Source organism: Rhinolophus sinicus, chromosome 7 (assembly GCF_057876585.1).
Source record: "Rhinolophus sinicus isolate RSI-liver-muscle chromosome 7, RSI-T2T, whole genome shotgun sequence".
Classification (NCBI taxonomy): Eukaryota; Metazoa; Chordata; class Mammalia; order Chiroptera; family Rhinolophidae; genus Rhinolophus; species Rhinolophus sinicus.
In genome coordinates, this window is record NC_142507.1 from 30,687,182 (window position 1) to 30,704,714 (window position 17,533).

Genomic DNA, 17,533 nt, shown 5'->3' on the forward strand with positions numbered 1-17,533 from the left:
ACTAGTTGGAAAGAAATGAACACAGTTTAAAGTGGAACAGAATGTCAGAAAGTGAGAAGAACTAAGAAATTAAATAAGTGACTTAACCTCCAAAGGATATTTCCATTGAATTAAATTCATGTTTTCTTTGCATCAATTGAAAACGTTTATTAAAAATTGCATTTAGGGACAAAAAACAAATATTTTGGATGTTTCTATTATGGATGTACATCTGAGATATATTTCTACTGACCTATTTAGGATCCCAGAGTAACTGATTACAGAAAGTAGTGAAGTAGTTTTCAATGGATAATCACTATCCCAATTCCAGGAGTTTCTTTGTCTTTTTTCTTCATTTAACACATGACAAATTTTATGGCCAGTGGGAATCAGACAAGTTTATGGTCAGTGAGTTCCTATTCTCTATGTTCCTGCATCTGCATGAGAATTGCCAATCATTCTTTATTCCCTAGCTTCTCATATATGGATTTATCATAACTGGGAACCTAATAATACTCATTGTCATCCAGCTGGACATGAGCCTGCACAAGCCCATGTGTTTCTTCATAATGGTCCTCTTTTTCCTGGAGATCTGGTATACAATGACCACCATCCCCAAGGTGCTCTCTAGCCTAGTTGGTGATCAGAAGCCCATGTCTCTGGCTGGTTGCCTCAGGCAGATGTACTACTTACACCCTGTTGGTATCACAGAACGCTCTGTCCTGACAGCAATGGCCATTGACAGGATCCTCTCCATTACCCAACTATCATGACTTCCAAACTTTGTAACCAGCCTTTTTCTTGTATTCCTTGAAGTTGTGTGGATAGCCAACGTGCGTTTTTGTAGCTCCAATGAGATCCAGCCCACCGTCTATCATTTCATACATGTGCTGAGCTTGGCCTCCACAGATACATCCCTGGTGGTCATTGAGGATGCCATACATGTAGTGGAGACATTGGTCTTCTTCCTGGTCATTACCTTATTCTACCCCTGGATCTTTGTGGTGATTTTGGGGATGCTTTCATCTGAAGGCTGTCACAAGGCTTTTTCCACCAGTGCTGCACACCTTGCTGTGTTCTTGCTTTTTTCTGGGTAGTGTGGCTGTCATATATTTGTGATTTTCAGCCACCTACTCAGTGTTTTAGGACATCAAGATTGCTGTAGCTTTTTTTTCTAGCTCTCTTCCTCAACCTCATTGGCTATAGCTTGAGAAACAAGGACATAGAAGATGATATTTGGAGGCCTTTCTGCTATCAGAAAAGGACTGGTGAGGTTGAGAGAGAGAGAGAGAACTAGGTCCTGGAGACTCTGAATATCCTCCTGAAACTTTGGCATTTCACTATCCCTGATATTGTTCATGATTGTGCTCTTTTTTATTGTCACAGCTAATGTTCTATTATAAAAAGAATGAAAAAGTGCTTTGTACAGATCATTGCTGGCAATTGCTTAGCCTGTTTATGTCAATGCCTCTACCATGTTTATGGCAGCTGAAGGAGTACACATGGTTTTCTTGCTTTATAGCACAGGTTAGCTTCTTCCTAACACTCTCCAAGCTGGGCTCCTCCTGCATTCTCTTTTGTAGCACAATATGCTGATGTAGTCAGAAAAGAGAATAGAGGAGACATTAAAGACGTCGTAATTCTGAAAATTGCTATTGTTATCCTCTCCCAATCTTCTTCTTCTTTTTTAAATTTATTGGGGTGACAATTGTTAGTAAAATTACATAGATTTCAGGTGTACAATTCTGTATTACATCATCTATAAATCCCATTGTGTGTTCACCACCCAGAGTCAGTTCTCCTTCCATCACCATATATTTGATCCCCCTTACCCTCTTCTCCCACTCCCCACCCCCCTTACCCTCTGGTAACCACTAAACTATTGTCTGTCTCTATGAGTTTCTGTCTCTCATTTGTTTGTCTTGTTCTTTTGTTGTTTTTGGTTCATATAACACATATCAGTGAAATCACATGGTTCTCTGCTTTTTCTGTCTGACTTATTTCGCTCAGCATTACACTCTCAAGATCCATCCATGTTGTCACAAATGGTCCTATATCATCTTTTCTTACCGCCGAATAGTATTCCATTGTGTATATATACCACAACTTCTTTATCCATTCATCTATCAAAGGACATTTTGGTTGCTTCCATGTCTTGGCCACCATAAACAAAGCTGCAATGAACATTGGAGCACACGTGTCTTTATGTATAAATATTTTCAGATTTTTTGGGTAGATACCCAGGAGAGGGATTGCTGGGTCATATGGCAATTCTATTCGTAATTTTTTGAGGAACCTCCACACTGCTTTCCATAACGGCTGCACCACTCAGCATTCCCACCAACAGTATATGAGGATTCCTTTTTCTCCACAGCCTCTCCAACACTTGTTATTATTTGTCTTGTTGATGATAGCCATTCTGACTGTGGTGAGGTGAACTCTCATTGTGGTTTTGATTTGCATTTCTCTGATGATTAGTGATGCTGAGCATTTTTTCATATGTCTATTTTCCATTTGTATGTCCTCTTTGGATTCTTTTGCACGTGGCTATCCAATTCTGCCAGCACCATTTATTGAAGAGGCTGTCTTTCCTCCATTGTATGTTTTTAGCTTCTTTGTCAAAAATTATCTGTCCATATTTATGTGGTTTTATTTCTGGGTTCTCAGTTCTATTCCATTGGTCTATGTGTCTGTTTTTCTGCCACTACGATGCTGTTTTGATTATTGTAGCCCTGTAGTACAAGCCAAAGTCAGGAAGTGTGATACCTCCATTATTGTTCTTTTTTCTTAAGATTGCTTTGGCTATTCGGGGTCTTTTGTTGTTCCAAACAAATCTGGTGATATTTTGTTCTATTTCTATAAAATGTGCCATTGGGATTTTGATGGGGATTGCATTAAATCTGTATATTGCTTTGGGTAATATGGCCATTTTAACTGTGTTGATTCTTCCAATGCATGAGCATGGAATATCTTTCCATTTGTTTGTGTCTTCTTCAATTTCTTTCAAAAATATCTTATAGTTTTCAGCATATAGGTCTTTCACATCCTTGGTTAAGTTTATTCCTAGGTGTTTTATTCTTTTTGCTGCAATTGCAAAAGGAATTGTTTTTTGTATTTCTTTTTCTGAGATTTCATTGTTAGTATATAGGAAAGCAATGGACTTTTGTACGTTGATTTTGTAGCCGGCAACTTTACTGTATTCGTTGATTGTTTCTAATAGCTTTTTGGTGGAGTCTTTAGGGTTTTCTATATATAGCATCATGTCATCTGCAAAGAGTGATAATTTAACTTCTGCATTCCCAATTTGGATGCCTTTTATTTCTTTCTCTTGCCTGATTGCTCTGGCAAGGACTTCCAACACTATGTTGAAAAGCAGACGTGATAGGGGACATCCCTGTCGTGTTCCTGAACGTAGAGCAAAGGGCTTCAGTTTTTCACCATTAATTATGAGATTAGCAGAGGGCTTGTCATATATGGCCTTTATTATGTTAAGGTATTTTCCTTCTATACCTATTTTATTAAGTGTTTTAATCATAAATGGATGTTGTATCTTGTCAAATGCTTTTTCTGCATCAATTGATATAATCATATGATTTTTGTCCTTCATTTTGTTTATGTGATGTATCATATTGATGAATTTGCGGATGTTGAACCATCCTTGTGCCCCGGGGATGAACCCCACTTGGTCGTGATGAATAATCTTTTTAATGCATTGTTGTATTCTTTTTGCTAGAATTTTATTTAGGATTTTTGCATCAGTATTCATCAAAGATATTGGTCTGTAGTTTTCTTTTTTTTGTGCTGTCCTTACCAGGTTTTGGTATCAGGGTAATGTTGGCCTCATAAAATGAATTAGGGAGCACTGTCTCTTCTTCAATTTTTTGGAAGAGTTTGAGCAGGATTGGTATTAGAACCTCTTTGAAGGTTTGGTAGAATTCACTAGTGAAGCCATTTGGTCCCGGACTTTTGCTTTTGGGACAGTTTTGGATGACTGATTCAATTTTGTTACTGGTGATCGGTTTGTTTAGATTTTCCAGTTCTTCATGGTTCAGCCTTGGAAGGCTATATGTTTCAAAGAACTTGTCCATTTCTTCTAGGTTATTGAACTTGGTGGCATATAGTTCTTCATAGTACTCTTGGATGATCCTTTGTATTTCTGTGGTGTCCGTGATAACTTCCCCTTTTTGTTTCTGATTTTGTTAATTAGTGTCTTCTCTCTTTTTATCTTAGTAAGTCTAGCCAGGGGTTTGTCAATTTTGTTAATCTTTTCAAAGAACCAGCTCTTTGTTACATTAATTTTTTCTATTGTCTTTTTGTTCTCTATTTCATTTATTTCTGCCCTAATTTTTGTTATTTCCTTTCTTCTGCTGACCTTGGGTTTTACTTGTTCTTCTTTTTCTAGTTCTTTAAGGTGTAACATGAGGTTATCTATTTGGGAGTTTTTTTGTTTCTTGAGATAGGCCTGTAATGAGATAAATTTCCCTCTTAAAACTGCTTTCGCTGCATCCCCAAAATTTTGGTAGGATGTATTTTCATTCTCATTTGTTTCTATGTATCTTTTGATCTCTCTTCTGACTTCTTCTTTGACCCAGTCATTCTTTAAAGGTATGTTGTTTAATCTCCATGTATTTGTGTTTTTTCCTACTTTCTTTTTGCAGTTGATATCCAATTTCAAAGCCTTGTGATCAGAGAATATGCTTGGTATGATTTCAATCTTCTTAAATTTGCTGAGACTGATTTTATGTCCCAATATATGGTCTATCCTTGAGAATGTTCCATGTACACTAGAAAAGAATGTATAGTCTGATGTTTTAGGATGAAGTGCTCTATAAATGTCAATTATGTCCATTTCATCTAATGTGTCATTTAGGGCTGCTATTTCGTTATTTATTTTCTGTTTGGATGATCTATCCATAGCTGTTAATGATGTATTTAAGTCCCCTAGTATAATTGTGTTTCGGTCAGTTTCTCCCTTTAGTTCTGTTAGTAGTTGCTTGGTATATTTCGGTGTTCCCTGATTGGGGGCATAAATATTGATGACTGTTATGTCTTGTTGTTGTATAGTCCCCTTCACCATTATGAAATGTCCATCTTTGTCTCTTGTTATCTTTTTCACCTTGAAGTCTGTTTCATCTGATATCATTATGGCTACACCTGATTTCCTCTGGGTACCATTTGCCTGGAGTGTCAATTTCCACCCTTTCGCTTTGAGTGTATGCTTGTCCTTGTAGCTGAGATGTGTCTCTTGGAGATAGCATATGGTTGGGTTTAATTTTTTGATCCAATCTGCTACTCTGTGCCTTTTTATTGGTGAGTTCAGTCCATTTACATTTAGGGTGATTATTGATATGTGAGGATTTCCTGTCATTCTATCTTTAGTTTTCTGGTAAGGCTGTGTCTCCATTGTTTCTTTGACTTTTTGTTGTTGTCTATTATTTCTGTGTGGTGGTATTCTATGATTTTCCCTCTGTTTCTTCTTTTATTACAGTATATATTTCAGTTCTGGATTTTTTTTGAGTGGTTACCCTTAAGTTTATGTAAAAGAAAGTTTGATATTTAGAGTATTCCATTTTCTTCAGCATGCTTACTTTCTCCATTCCCGTATTCCGGTTCAGGCCTTTACTCTCCCCCTTTTTGAATTTTGGTTGCCACAAATTGTCCCTATTGATGGTGGTCGAATAGCCTCCTTTAGTATTTCTTATAGTGCGGGTCGTGTATTAGAAAATTCTCTCAGCTTCTGTATGTCTGGAAAGGTCTTTATTCCTCCTTCATATCTAAAGGATATCTTTACTGGATATATTATTCTTGGCTCATAATTTCTCTTTCAATAGTTTGAATATTTGGTTCCACTCCCTCCTGGCTAGTAGAGTTTCTGCTGAAAAATCTGATGATAATCTAATGGGCTTTCCTTTGTAGGTTACTGTTTTCTTTTCCCTGGCTGCCTTGAGGATTCTTTCTTTGTCATTGATTTTAGACAGCTTCAATAGAATGTTCCTTGGAGAAGGCCTGTTGGGATTGAAGTAATTAGGTGTTCTATTTGCTTCTTGGATTCGAGGGTCCAGTTCTTTCCACAAGTTTGAGAAGTTCTCATCGACAATTTGTTTGAATATATTCTCTGTTCCCTTCTCTCTTTCTTCTCCTTCTGGTATGCCCATTATTCTTATATTGCTCTTTCTGATGGAGTCAGAAAGTTCTTGTAGAGTTCTTTCATTTCTTTTAAGTCTCAAGTCTCTTTCTTCTTCCATCCATGTCATTTCCAGGTTTCTATCTTCGATGTCACTGATTCTTTCCTCCATCTGGTCAACTCTACTACCTAAGCTGCTTATTTCATACTTAATTTCTTCTATTGAGGTCTTAATCTCCAGAAATTCTAGTTGGTTCTTTTTTAGAATTTCAATCTCTTTCATAAAATGCTCATGCTGTTCTTTGATTGTGTTTCTGAGTTCATTTAACTGCCTAGCTGTGTTTTCTTACATCTTGTTGAGTTTTTAAGATCTGCAATCTTGAATTCTGTCATTTAAGTCACATATTTCTGTATCTTTAAGTGCATTCTCTGGTGATTTTTCACTTTTTTTCTGAGCTATCTTGTTGCCTTGGTTATTCATGGCGATTACTGGTTTACTATTTCTCTTCCTAGACATCTACAGGAGTGGCTTCTGCAACAGGTTGATAGGAGCAGTCTTTCTTTTGTTTGCCAGTAATTGTTGGTAGAATGTTTTATTTTTCCTCCGACTGCAGCTTATTTTTCTTCTCCCACACGGTAGTACTATGTTTTCTCTGCACTATTCCAGCTTTTCACAGAATGGGGGGATTCCCTGGGAGACAGGCTTCTCCTCTGTTAATATTTTGTCTAGGTCACTGGGCGCAGTGTCCCTGTTGGTACGCGGAGAGCTTTTGATGTTTGAAAGCTCTTCCAGCTCAAGATTCAGAGCCTGTATGTTTCAGCAGTTCTGTTTACTCCTGCAGAAATCCCCCCAGATAGGTGGGGTCAGGAGCGGGGTGAGTTGTGAGAGGTGGCCCAGAGCAATGGCGGCGACTACCACCACTGCCGGTCCTGCTTCCACAGCTCCCTCCCCTTTGCCGGAACTAGTTGGGCTGCGAATTTGTGTCTGCGGTCCACAGTTCTCAAAACAGCAAATTTTCTGTTGTTTTGATCTGACACTGCTACTGTTTCGCTTCTAGCACCGGGCAGGTGGGGGCGGGGCGAGCACTGGGAGGGGAGGGAGTGGGCGGCTAGTCTCAGTGCCTAAGGCTTCCGTTCTCTGCTCGACAGTGAGGGCTTAAACCACCATTTTCAGCCTTCTTCCCTCAGTCTTTTCTCCGAGGTCTCTGCTGTGAGCGTTGGGTTCAGCCATGTTATATGCTGTCCCCTCAGCCCTGTGGGAAGCGGAGCCCTAGCAATCCGAATTCTTCCCTCTCCTGCAGCTGCGGTAGCTCTGGGATGCAGTGAGCTCAGAGCACTGAGCTAGGTCTGCATCCTGTGCACCCCCCCCCCCGCGCGAATCTCCCACCTGTAGGTGATTTCGGTAGTCGGCCTCTTCGTCTTGCCTGTCTGCTGTGCAGGGAGTCCTTTGTGGAGTTTTTGTTGTTCGATTCGTTGTAAATTCCAGGGGAGCTTTACAGAGGCTCACCTCACGCCGCCATTTTTCCTCTCTATCCCAATCTTCTTTTTTTATTTTATTTTATTATTATTATTATTATTTTTTTCCCAATCTTCTTTATTGTAATAAATTCCATTGTAAAAAATTAGTTGCATCTGAAGAGTAACAATCTCTAATTGTATAATCTACAAACATAGTTTAACAGACATGGACCAAGGATGTACACCCTGTTATAAAATTTTAGGCCTAATGGAATGACATAAAATTAATAACAATAATAGTCCACTATATTTCTCTAGCAATGTACTATTTTAAATATTTTCAGATATATAAATAATCTTAAAATTTGAAATAAACTACGTCAGACATCACCATTATTCAAACGTAGACTCTAAATCTCAGGGAAGTTTAGTGACTTACCTATGGTAGTGTAAGTAGTTAGTGACAGAGCTGGAACTTAACCTGAGGTCGCCATTCCCTGCCCCAATACATATGTAATTTTGTTTCATCTATCTGGAATTCAAGAAATGAAATTACACTTCTTTCCTCAAAGGGTTCAAGAAATCTTACTCATCTTTGATAAATCACAGTAGTCATTGGTTTATTTTGTCTGTGAATTTCTTGGTTCTCAGTTGATTGTGGTATCACGGAGAGACTATTGGACTATGGGGTTAAGGACCAGATTTTTATACCTTTTCCTGCCACTAATTTGTGCCATTTAATAGCTTTTAAAATAATGTGGTTTGATTATATCATTGATTGATCATCAGAATTCAAGGTTCAGAAAATAATTTGTATTTTATTTAATTTCTTTTTTTTTAATTAAAGTTTACTGGGGTGAAAATTGTTAGTAAAGTTACATAGATTTCAGGTGTACAATTCTGTATTACATCATCTATAAATTTTAATTTCTCTGTTCAATGTCTCATAATTTTCTGAGCACAGGTCTTGTCCTTCCTTTGTTAAATTTATTCCTGAGTATTTTTTCATGCAATTGTAAATGGGATTGTTTTCTTAATTTCTCTTTCTCATAGTTTGTTATTGGTGTACAGAAATGCAACTGATGTCTGAATATTAATTTTGCATCCTGCTACTTTGCTAAATTCACTGATCTGTTTGAATAATTTCTGGTGAAATCTTTGGCGTTCTCTATAATATCATCTGCAAATGATAACAATTTTACTTCCTCATTAGATGCGTTTTATTTCTTTTTCTTGTCTGTATGTCCATTTGCTGAGTTTTTATCATAAATGGATGTTGCGTTTTGTCAAATGCTTTTTTTTTGCATCTATTGATATGACCGTATAATTTTTAATTTCTCATTTTGTTTATGTGGTGCATCATGTTAATTGATTTGCAGATATCAAACCAACCTTACATGACAGGAATGAATCCCACTAGATTGTGGTGTGATCCTTTTAATGTATTGTTGAATTTGGTAAGCGAATATTTTGTTGAGGACTTTTTTTAAATTAATGCTTATTAGGGTGACAATTGTTAGTAAAGTTACATCGATTTAAGGTGTACAATTCTGTATTACATCATCTGTAAATCACATTGTGTGTTCACCACCCAGAGTCAGTTCTCCTTTCATCACCAGTCCCCTTTAACCTCCTCTACCACCCGCCTCCCCCTTTACTCTCTGGTAACCACTAAACTATTGTCTGTGCCTATGAGATTTTGTTTTTCAAGTTTTTTTGTATTGTTCTTTTGTTGCTTTTAGTTTACATACCACACTATCAGTGAAATCATATGGTTCTCTGCTTTTTCTGTCTCACATATTTCACGTAGCAGTAGAATCTCAATATCCATCCATGTTTTCACAAATGGTGCTATTGCATCTTTTCATACTGACGAGAAGTATTCCATTGTGTATATATACACCAAAACTTCTTTATCTATTCACTGTTAATTATGAGATTAGCTGAGTGTTTGTCACATGAGGCCATTATTATGTGACGGTATTTTCCTTCTATAACTACCTTAGGAAGTGCTTTAATCATAAATGGATGTAGATTGTCAAGTGTTTTTCTGAATCAATTGATATAACCATATAATTTTTGTCCTTTATTTTATTTATGTGCTGTATCACATTGATGGATTAGTGTATGTTGAACTATCCTTGTGCCCCTGGGATAAACCCTATTTGGTCGGGGTGAATAATCTTTTTAATGTATTGTTGCATTCGATTTGCTAGAATTTTGTTTAGGATTTTTGCATCTGTATTCATCAGAGATATTGGTCTGTAGTTTTCTTTCTTTGTGTGTTATCCTTACCAGGTTTTGGTATCTGGGTATGGTGGACTCATAAAATTAGTCAAAGAGTACTCTCTTCTTCAAGTTTTGGAATAGTTTGAGCAGGACTCGTATTAGATCATCTTTGACGATTGGGTAGTATTCACTGGTGAAGCCATCTGGTCCCGGACTGTTGCTTTGGGGAAGGTTTAGGATAACGGATTCAATTTTGTTTGTGGTGATCGGTCTGTTTAGATTTTCCAGTTCTTCATGGCTCAGACTTGGAAGGCTATATGTTTCTAAGAAGTTGTCCGTTTCTTCTAGGTTATTGAATTTGGTGGCATATAGTCCTTCATAGTATTGTTGGATGAGCCTTTGTATTTCTATGGCATCCGTGATAACTTACCCTTTTTCATTTCAGATTTTGTTTATTAGTGTCTTCTCTCATTTAATCTTTGTGAGCCTAGTCAAGGGTTTGTCAATTTTGTTAATCTTTTCAATGAACCAGCTCTTTGTCACATTAATTTTTTCTACTGTCTTTTTGTTCTCTATTTCATTTAGTTCTGCTCTGATTTTTATTATTGCCTGTCTTCTGCTGACCTTGGATTTCATTTTTTCTTCCTTTTCCAGTTCTTTAAGGTGTAACGAGAGGTTATTTACTTTGGGATTTTTCTTGTTTCTTGGGATAGGCCTCTAATGACATAAATTTCCCTCTTAAAACTGCTTTTGGTGCATCCCCCAAATTTGGTAGGATGTGTTTTCATTGTCATTTGTTTCTATGTATATTTTGATTTTTCCTCTAGTTTCTTCTTTGACACTGTCATTCTTTAAAAATATGTTGTTTAATCTCCATGTATTTGTGTTTCTTCCTACTTTAATTTTGCAGTTGGTATCGAATTTCAAAGCCTTGTGATCAGAGAATATTCTTGGTATGATTTCAATCTCCTTAAATTTGCTGAGGTTAGTTTTATGTCCCAATATATGGTCTATCCTTGAGAATGTTCCATGTACACTGGAAAAAAATGTATAGTCTTATGTTTTAGGATGAAGTGCTCTATAAATGTCAATTATGTCCATTTCATCTAGTATGTCATTTAGGGCAGATATTTCGTTATTTTCTGTTTGGATGATCTAGCCGTAGCTGTCAGTGATGTATTTAAGTCCCCTAGTATAATTGTGTTTTGGTCAGTTTCTCCCTTTAGTTCTGTTAGTAGTTACTTGGTATATTTCTGTGCTCCCTTATAGGGGATATAAATATTGATGACTGTTATGTATTCTTGTTGTATATTCCTGTGGGGACAGAGCCCCAGAGAGCAGTTTCCAGGCTCTCGGCCTCATGTGGAAAGGTGCTGGCTCAGGTAGTAGATAGCCGTCAGTTGTGGCTAGTTGGCCGTCAGCTGTAACCATTGAGCCATTGGCCACTAATATAACTGCGTGGCTACATTGGGGAGTCGAGGAGATTCGAGAGGAGAGTCGAGGAGAGTCAGTCGGTTGGCAGCAAAGCGGACAGTAGGTCACACGTCATGTGAACCCAGCCTCCAGTGAGACCATAGTGGTATGACTCCCCTGCCTATAGCTCCGTGGGTGTTCCTTTTTGGCCTCACCACATCCTGTGTTCTTGTGTGGGGAGCGGGAGCTGAGACCCCACCTGATACCCCGCACAACAATTCCCCTTTACCATTATGAAGTGTCCATCTTTGTCTGTTGTTACCTTTTTTATTCTGAAGTCTGTTTCACTGATATCAGTATGGGTACACCTGATTTTCTCTGGATACCATTTGCTTGTAGTGTCAATTTCCACCCTTTCATTTTGAGTCTGTTTGTCTTTGTAAATGAGATGTGTCTTTTGGAGGCATATTATGGTTGAGTTTAGTTTTTTGATCCAATCCGCGGCTCTGTGCCTTTTTATTTTTGCATTCAGTCCATTTACATTTAGGGCAATTATTGATATGTGAGGCTTCCTAGCATTCAATAGTTAGTTTTCTGATAAGACTGGGTCTCCATTGTTTCTTTTCCTTTTTGTTGTCTATTATTTCTGTGTGGTGATGTTCTATTATTGTTCCCTCAGTTTCTCTCTTTTTACAGTATATATTTCAGTTCTCGGTTTTTTTTTTTTTTTGAGTGGTTACCATTAAGTTTATGTAAAAGAAAGTTTGAAATTTAGAGTATTTCATTTTCTTCGGCATGCTTACTTTCTCCATTCCCATATTCCTGTTCAGGCCTTTACTCTCCCCCTTTTTATGTTTTGGTTACCACAAATTTTCCCAGTTAATGGTGGTCGAATAACCTCCTTTAGTATTTCTTGTAGTGCAGGTCGTGTGTTAGAAAATTCCCTAAGCTTCTGTATGTCTGGGAAGGTCTTTATTCCTCTTTCATATCTAAAAGATATCTTTGCTGGGTATATTATCCTTGGCTCATAATTTCTCTCTTTCAATAGTTTGAATATTTGGTTCCACTCCCTCCTGGCTTGTAGAGTTTCTGCTGAAAAATCTGATGATAAGCTAATGGGCTTTCCTTTGTAGGTTACCGTCTTCTTTTCCTTAGCTGCCTTGAGGATTCTTTCTTTGTCGTTGATTTTTGACAGCTTCAATACAATGTGCCTTGGAGAAGGCCTGTTGGGGTTGAGGTAATTAGGTGTTCTATTTGCTTCTTGGATTCGAGGGTCCAGTTCTTTCCACAAGTTTAGGAAGTTCTCATCGACTATTTTTTTTTAATATATTCTCTGGATTTCCTTCTCTCTTTCTTCTCCTTCTGGTATGCCCATTATTTTTATATTGCTTTTTCTGATGGAGTCAGAAGGTTCTCGTAGAGTTCTTTCATTTAAGTTTCAGGTCTCTTTCTTCTTCCATCTGTGTCATTTCCAGGTTTTTATCTTCGATATCACTGATTCTTTCCTCCATCTGGTCAACTCTACTTCTTAAGCTGGCTGTTTCATTCTTCATTTCTTCTAATGAGTTCTTAATCTAATGGTTCTTTTCTAAAATTTCAATCTCTTTGGTAAATTGTTCATTTTGTTCTTTGGTTGTGTATCTGAGTTCATTAAATTGTCTGTTTGTGTTTTTTTGCATCCCATTGAGTTTTTTTCAGAACAGCAATCTTTAATTCTCTGTCATTATTCTCTGTCAAATATTAACTCACATATTTCCATATGTTTAAGCTCATTTTCTGGAGACTTTTCATTTTCTATCTGAGCTGTCTTGTTGTCTTGGTTATTCGCTGCAATTAATGATTTATTATTTCTCTGCCTAGACATCTACAGTAGTGGGTTCTGCCATAGGTTGATAGAAAGCAGTCTTTCTTTTGTTTTCAGGTAGGTGTTTGTAGAATGTTTTATTTTCTCTCATACTGCAGCCTTTTTTCTGTCTCACATTGCACTGTTGTTTCCCCTCACTATTCCAGCTTCTCACACAATAGGGGGATTCCCTGGAAGATGGGCTTCTCCTTTGTGAACAGTTCGCCTGGGTCACAGCCCCCCCACCCCCCTCCGTGTGGGGATGCGGAGAGCTTTTGAAGTTCCAAGGTCTTCCTGGGCCAGATTCAGAGCCCGTGTGTTTCAGCAACTCTGTTTACTCCTGCAGGGATCTGCCCAGATAGGTGGGGACAGGGGCGGGGTGTGTTGTGAGAGGTTGCCCAGAGCAATGGCAGCGATCACTACCACAGCCAGTCCTTCCACATCTCCCTCTCCTTGCCAGAACTAGTTGGGCTTTTAGTCTGTGTCTGTGGACCACAGTTCCACAATTTTATGAGGTCCCTGTTGAGGATTTTTCCATCTATGTTCATTAGGGATATTGGCCTATAGTTTTTATTTGTTTGTTTTTTGTTTTTCTAGTCTCTGGTTTTAGAATCAGGGTAATAGTGATCTTGAAAAATGAACTTGGGAGACTTCCATCCTCTTGGATTTTGCTTTGGAATAGTTTGTGGAGAATAGGTGTTAATATTTATTTTATTTTTTGTATGTTTGGTAAAATTCACCTGTGAAGTCATCTGGTCCAGACTTTTGTTAATTTGGAGCTTATTGGTTATTGAGTCAATTTCATTGGTAGTAATTTATATTTTCAGATTTTCTGTTTCTTCTTGACTCAGCTTGAACACTGTATGCTTCTAGGAATTTATCCATTTCTTTCTGCATGTCCAATTTTTTGTGTATAGTTGCTCATAGTATTTTATTATTATTTTTTAACTTCTGAGGTGTCAGTTGCTGCTTCTCCACTTTCATTATACTTTATTTATTTGGGTCTCTGTCTTTTTTTCATGATGAGTCTGGTTAAACTTTCGTCAATTTTGTTTATGTTTTCAAAAAACCAACCTTGGTTTTATTGATCTTTTGTTTTTTACTTTCTATTTTGTTTATTTTTTTCAGATTTTTATTATTTCCTTCCTTGTGCTCACTTTGGGATTTGTTTGCTGTTCTTTTTCCAGTTCCCTTAGGTATAAGGATAGACTGCTAATTTTAGATTTTTCTTGTTTCTTTCATAGGCCTGTATTGCTATGAATTTCCCTCTTAGGACTGCTTTTGCTGTGTCCTATAGATTTTGGGTCATTATGTTTTCATTTTTATTTGCTTCAAGATATCATTTTTTTGTTTGTTTCAATACATCTTTTGAGTTTTTCCTAGATCTTATTGTTGACCTGTTCACTACTTAATAGTACATTGTGTTATATTATTTTATTAAAGTTTATTGGGGTGACAATTGTTAGCAGAGTTACATAGATTTCAGGTGTACAGTTCTGCAATACATCATCTATATATCACATTGGGGTCAAATATATGATGATGAAAAGAAAACTGACTCTGGGTTGTTATTTAGTCTCCATGTGTTTCTGCGTTTTTCAGGGGTTTTTTGTTGTTGTAATTGATTTTTAGTTTCACACCACTGCAGTCAGGCAAGGTGCTAGATAAGTCAATTTTCTTAAATTTATTTAGACTTGTATTGTGGCCTCGCATGTGGTCTATTTTGGAAAATGTTCCATGTGCACTTGAAAAGAATGTATATTCTGCTGTTTTGGTGTGAAACATTAAAAAAAAATCAGTTAAATCCACCTGGCCTAGTGTGTCATTTAAGTCCACTGTTTCCTTGTTGATTTTCTGTCTGGAAGATCTCTCCATTGGTGTCAGTAGGATGTTATACTCCCGTACTGTAATTGTGTTACTGTTTATTTCTGCCTCTATGTTGGTCAACAATTGTTTTATATATTTTGGTGCTTTTATGTTAGGTGCACAAATATTTACTAGAATGATGTCCTCTGATTGGATTAATCCCTTTATTATTATGTAATGTCCTTCTTTCCCTATTATAATAGCCTTCATTTTAAAGTCAAATTTGTCCAACATAAGTATTGCTACCCCAGCTTTTTTCTTGTTTCCATTTGCATGAAGTATCTTTTTCCATCTTTTTACTTTCATTCTGTGTGTGACTCTCTTTTCTATTATTTTTTAATTAAAGTTTATTGGGGGTAAAATAGTTAGTAAAGTTACGTAGGTTTCACATGTACATTCTGTATTAGATTATCTATATATCACATTATGTGTTCATTTAGAAAATGTCCTCAGAGGTGGATTAACCATAGAATTCAAAGAAAATTGACTGAGCACTCACACACTTCCCTCATTTATTTCTTTGAATCCAGAGGAAGTCATAAAATTGTACCTCCACCTTGACATCTCCTGCCCTAACTTAATGGAACAGAAATAAACACTGTGTTTCTATACGATGTTTCTTGAGCTTCTATTTAGTATGATTTTTATCCTATCTTATGTCATGGTTTGCAAGTCTTATGTAAGCCCTATAGTTTTGTGAACTCCTTGAAAACAGGTATCTTATTTTGTTCATCTCTATATTCCCAATTCCTATTATAATTCTTTGCCCATATTAATGCTCAATAATGGTTTGTTGAAAGAGTAAATAAGTGATAGAAGCAGTCTTTTTCTATTGACAAGTTATGACATAAACAATTATGTTATAAAAACAACTCAGACTATTCAACATTCAACAGAATATAGCAGAGGAGGGGTAGATAATGGGTAAAGGCAAGATTTATGGCATATTTGCATATTAAAGAATTTTAATGTGGATCATGTGATCTCATGTCACAGATTAAATTTCTATGACAAGAATATATTTAGTTATTAAATAGCAGTTTTATTGGTGTCCTGGGAATCTAGTTCCTTAAATATAAGAATTAAACTTCATAGTTAAGTCATAACTATGAAGAAAATAATATGTCTATTCCTAGCACTTGGCTCCTAATTTCCTTTATTCTATTGGGAAAGAACAATTTTTTAGTTAAGCTCTTTTTTCCCTGAGTGGGATGATGTCACCAAACATGCTATTTTTATAATACTTATAATGATTAAGTTTATATAGTTTCCCTCAAGGTTGCTGTATTCTGACATAATTATTAATGGGTGGGAATATTAAATAATTTTAACGTTTAAGATTTTCTAATGATACACTGAAAATCATTCTTTAAAAGGTAAGCACTAGTTTTACGAGAGATTATTCCATATTAGACCTCTGTCCTTTACATTGTGATTTTCAAAATTAGTGATTCAGAATAAAATGTATGGCTTAAATTAATTGAAACATACGTGGTTGGCATTATTCACATTAGTTAACAATAATTCTTTTTCTGTGTTAAATTTAAATGCTTTAAAAATGTTTTAAATTTAAATTTAAATGCTTTTTAAAAATCAACCACCTAAACTGAGTCATATAGCAATTCTCTGGAATAGGTAGATTAGTCATTACTATTCCCATTATGTACTTAATAAAATTTAAGCAAATTCCAATGATCACCTGATTATTAAATGCTGGAATCAAGTCTTCAAATTAGGCGCTTTAGTTTCAAAAACAGTGGAATTTCCATTATCCCAAGTTTTTTTTCAATTTCAATTACAGTTCATTCTATAAAGAAAATATCGATAGGAATGATGGCAGCGAGGTGGGCTTCTTGAATTCTCCTCTGGAATTTACCGCAAATTGAACATATGTAACCCATCAAAAGACTATGCTCATCACACAGAACAGCTAAGAGACTCCTACAAGGATTACTTGAAGGTGGGCAAATTAGGCAAGCAGGGGAATAGGGAAGGGAGTGGAGTGGAGACGTGACCTGCATCGGCAGCTGTGGAGACACAGGGGGTCCCAGGACAGAACAGAGACCACAAGAGCCAGGAGGTGGGTTCTTTCCCTGCATTCCACAGCTGATCTCTCCTCCCGAGAGAACAGCATATCTGGCATTTGAAGCAGTAACCTGAGCTGAGACCTCCAGCTAGGCCCTAGGTCAGACAAAGGATGTAAACACCATACCTGGGCCCCTCCCCCCAATCTCCCAATCTACCTCTGCCCTTCCAGAGACTCAAGCTGACCCCTGAAGTGAGGGGTAGTGTCAGATTACAGAGGAAGCCTTGCGTTCAGGATCTGGGAAGACAGGCTTGCAGCTCTGACCCAGGGAAGAGGCTGGGAAGAGTGTGACACTGCTGGTCTGATGAGAAAAGACTCCTCCAACCCCAGGTCCCACCTTTTCTGGCCTGCCTAGGGCAGGGCAATTACAACTGTGAAGACACTCCCAGGGGTGTGTCTTCCCAGGGGTCAGCAGCAGGTGGCAGACGCAGCTCTGGGCTTTCAGCAGCTCAGAAATCTCCCGCCCACCACACATACATACAAACACACACACACACACACACACACACACACACACACACACGGAAGAAGTGCC

The 17,533-nt window shown here is 37.2% G+C and overlaps 1 pseudogene; it reads left to right on the forward strand.

Annotated features, from left to right (window-relative positions):
* The first annotated feature begins 342 nt into the window (after positions 1–342).
* LOC109457965 (olfactory receptor 6K6-like) lies at positions 343–1,276 on the forward strand (annotated as a pseudogene).
* Positions 1,277–17,533: the final 16,257 nt, after the last annotated feature.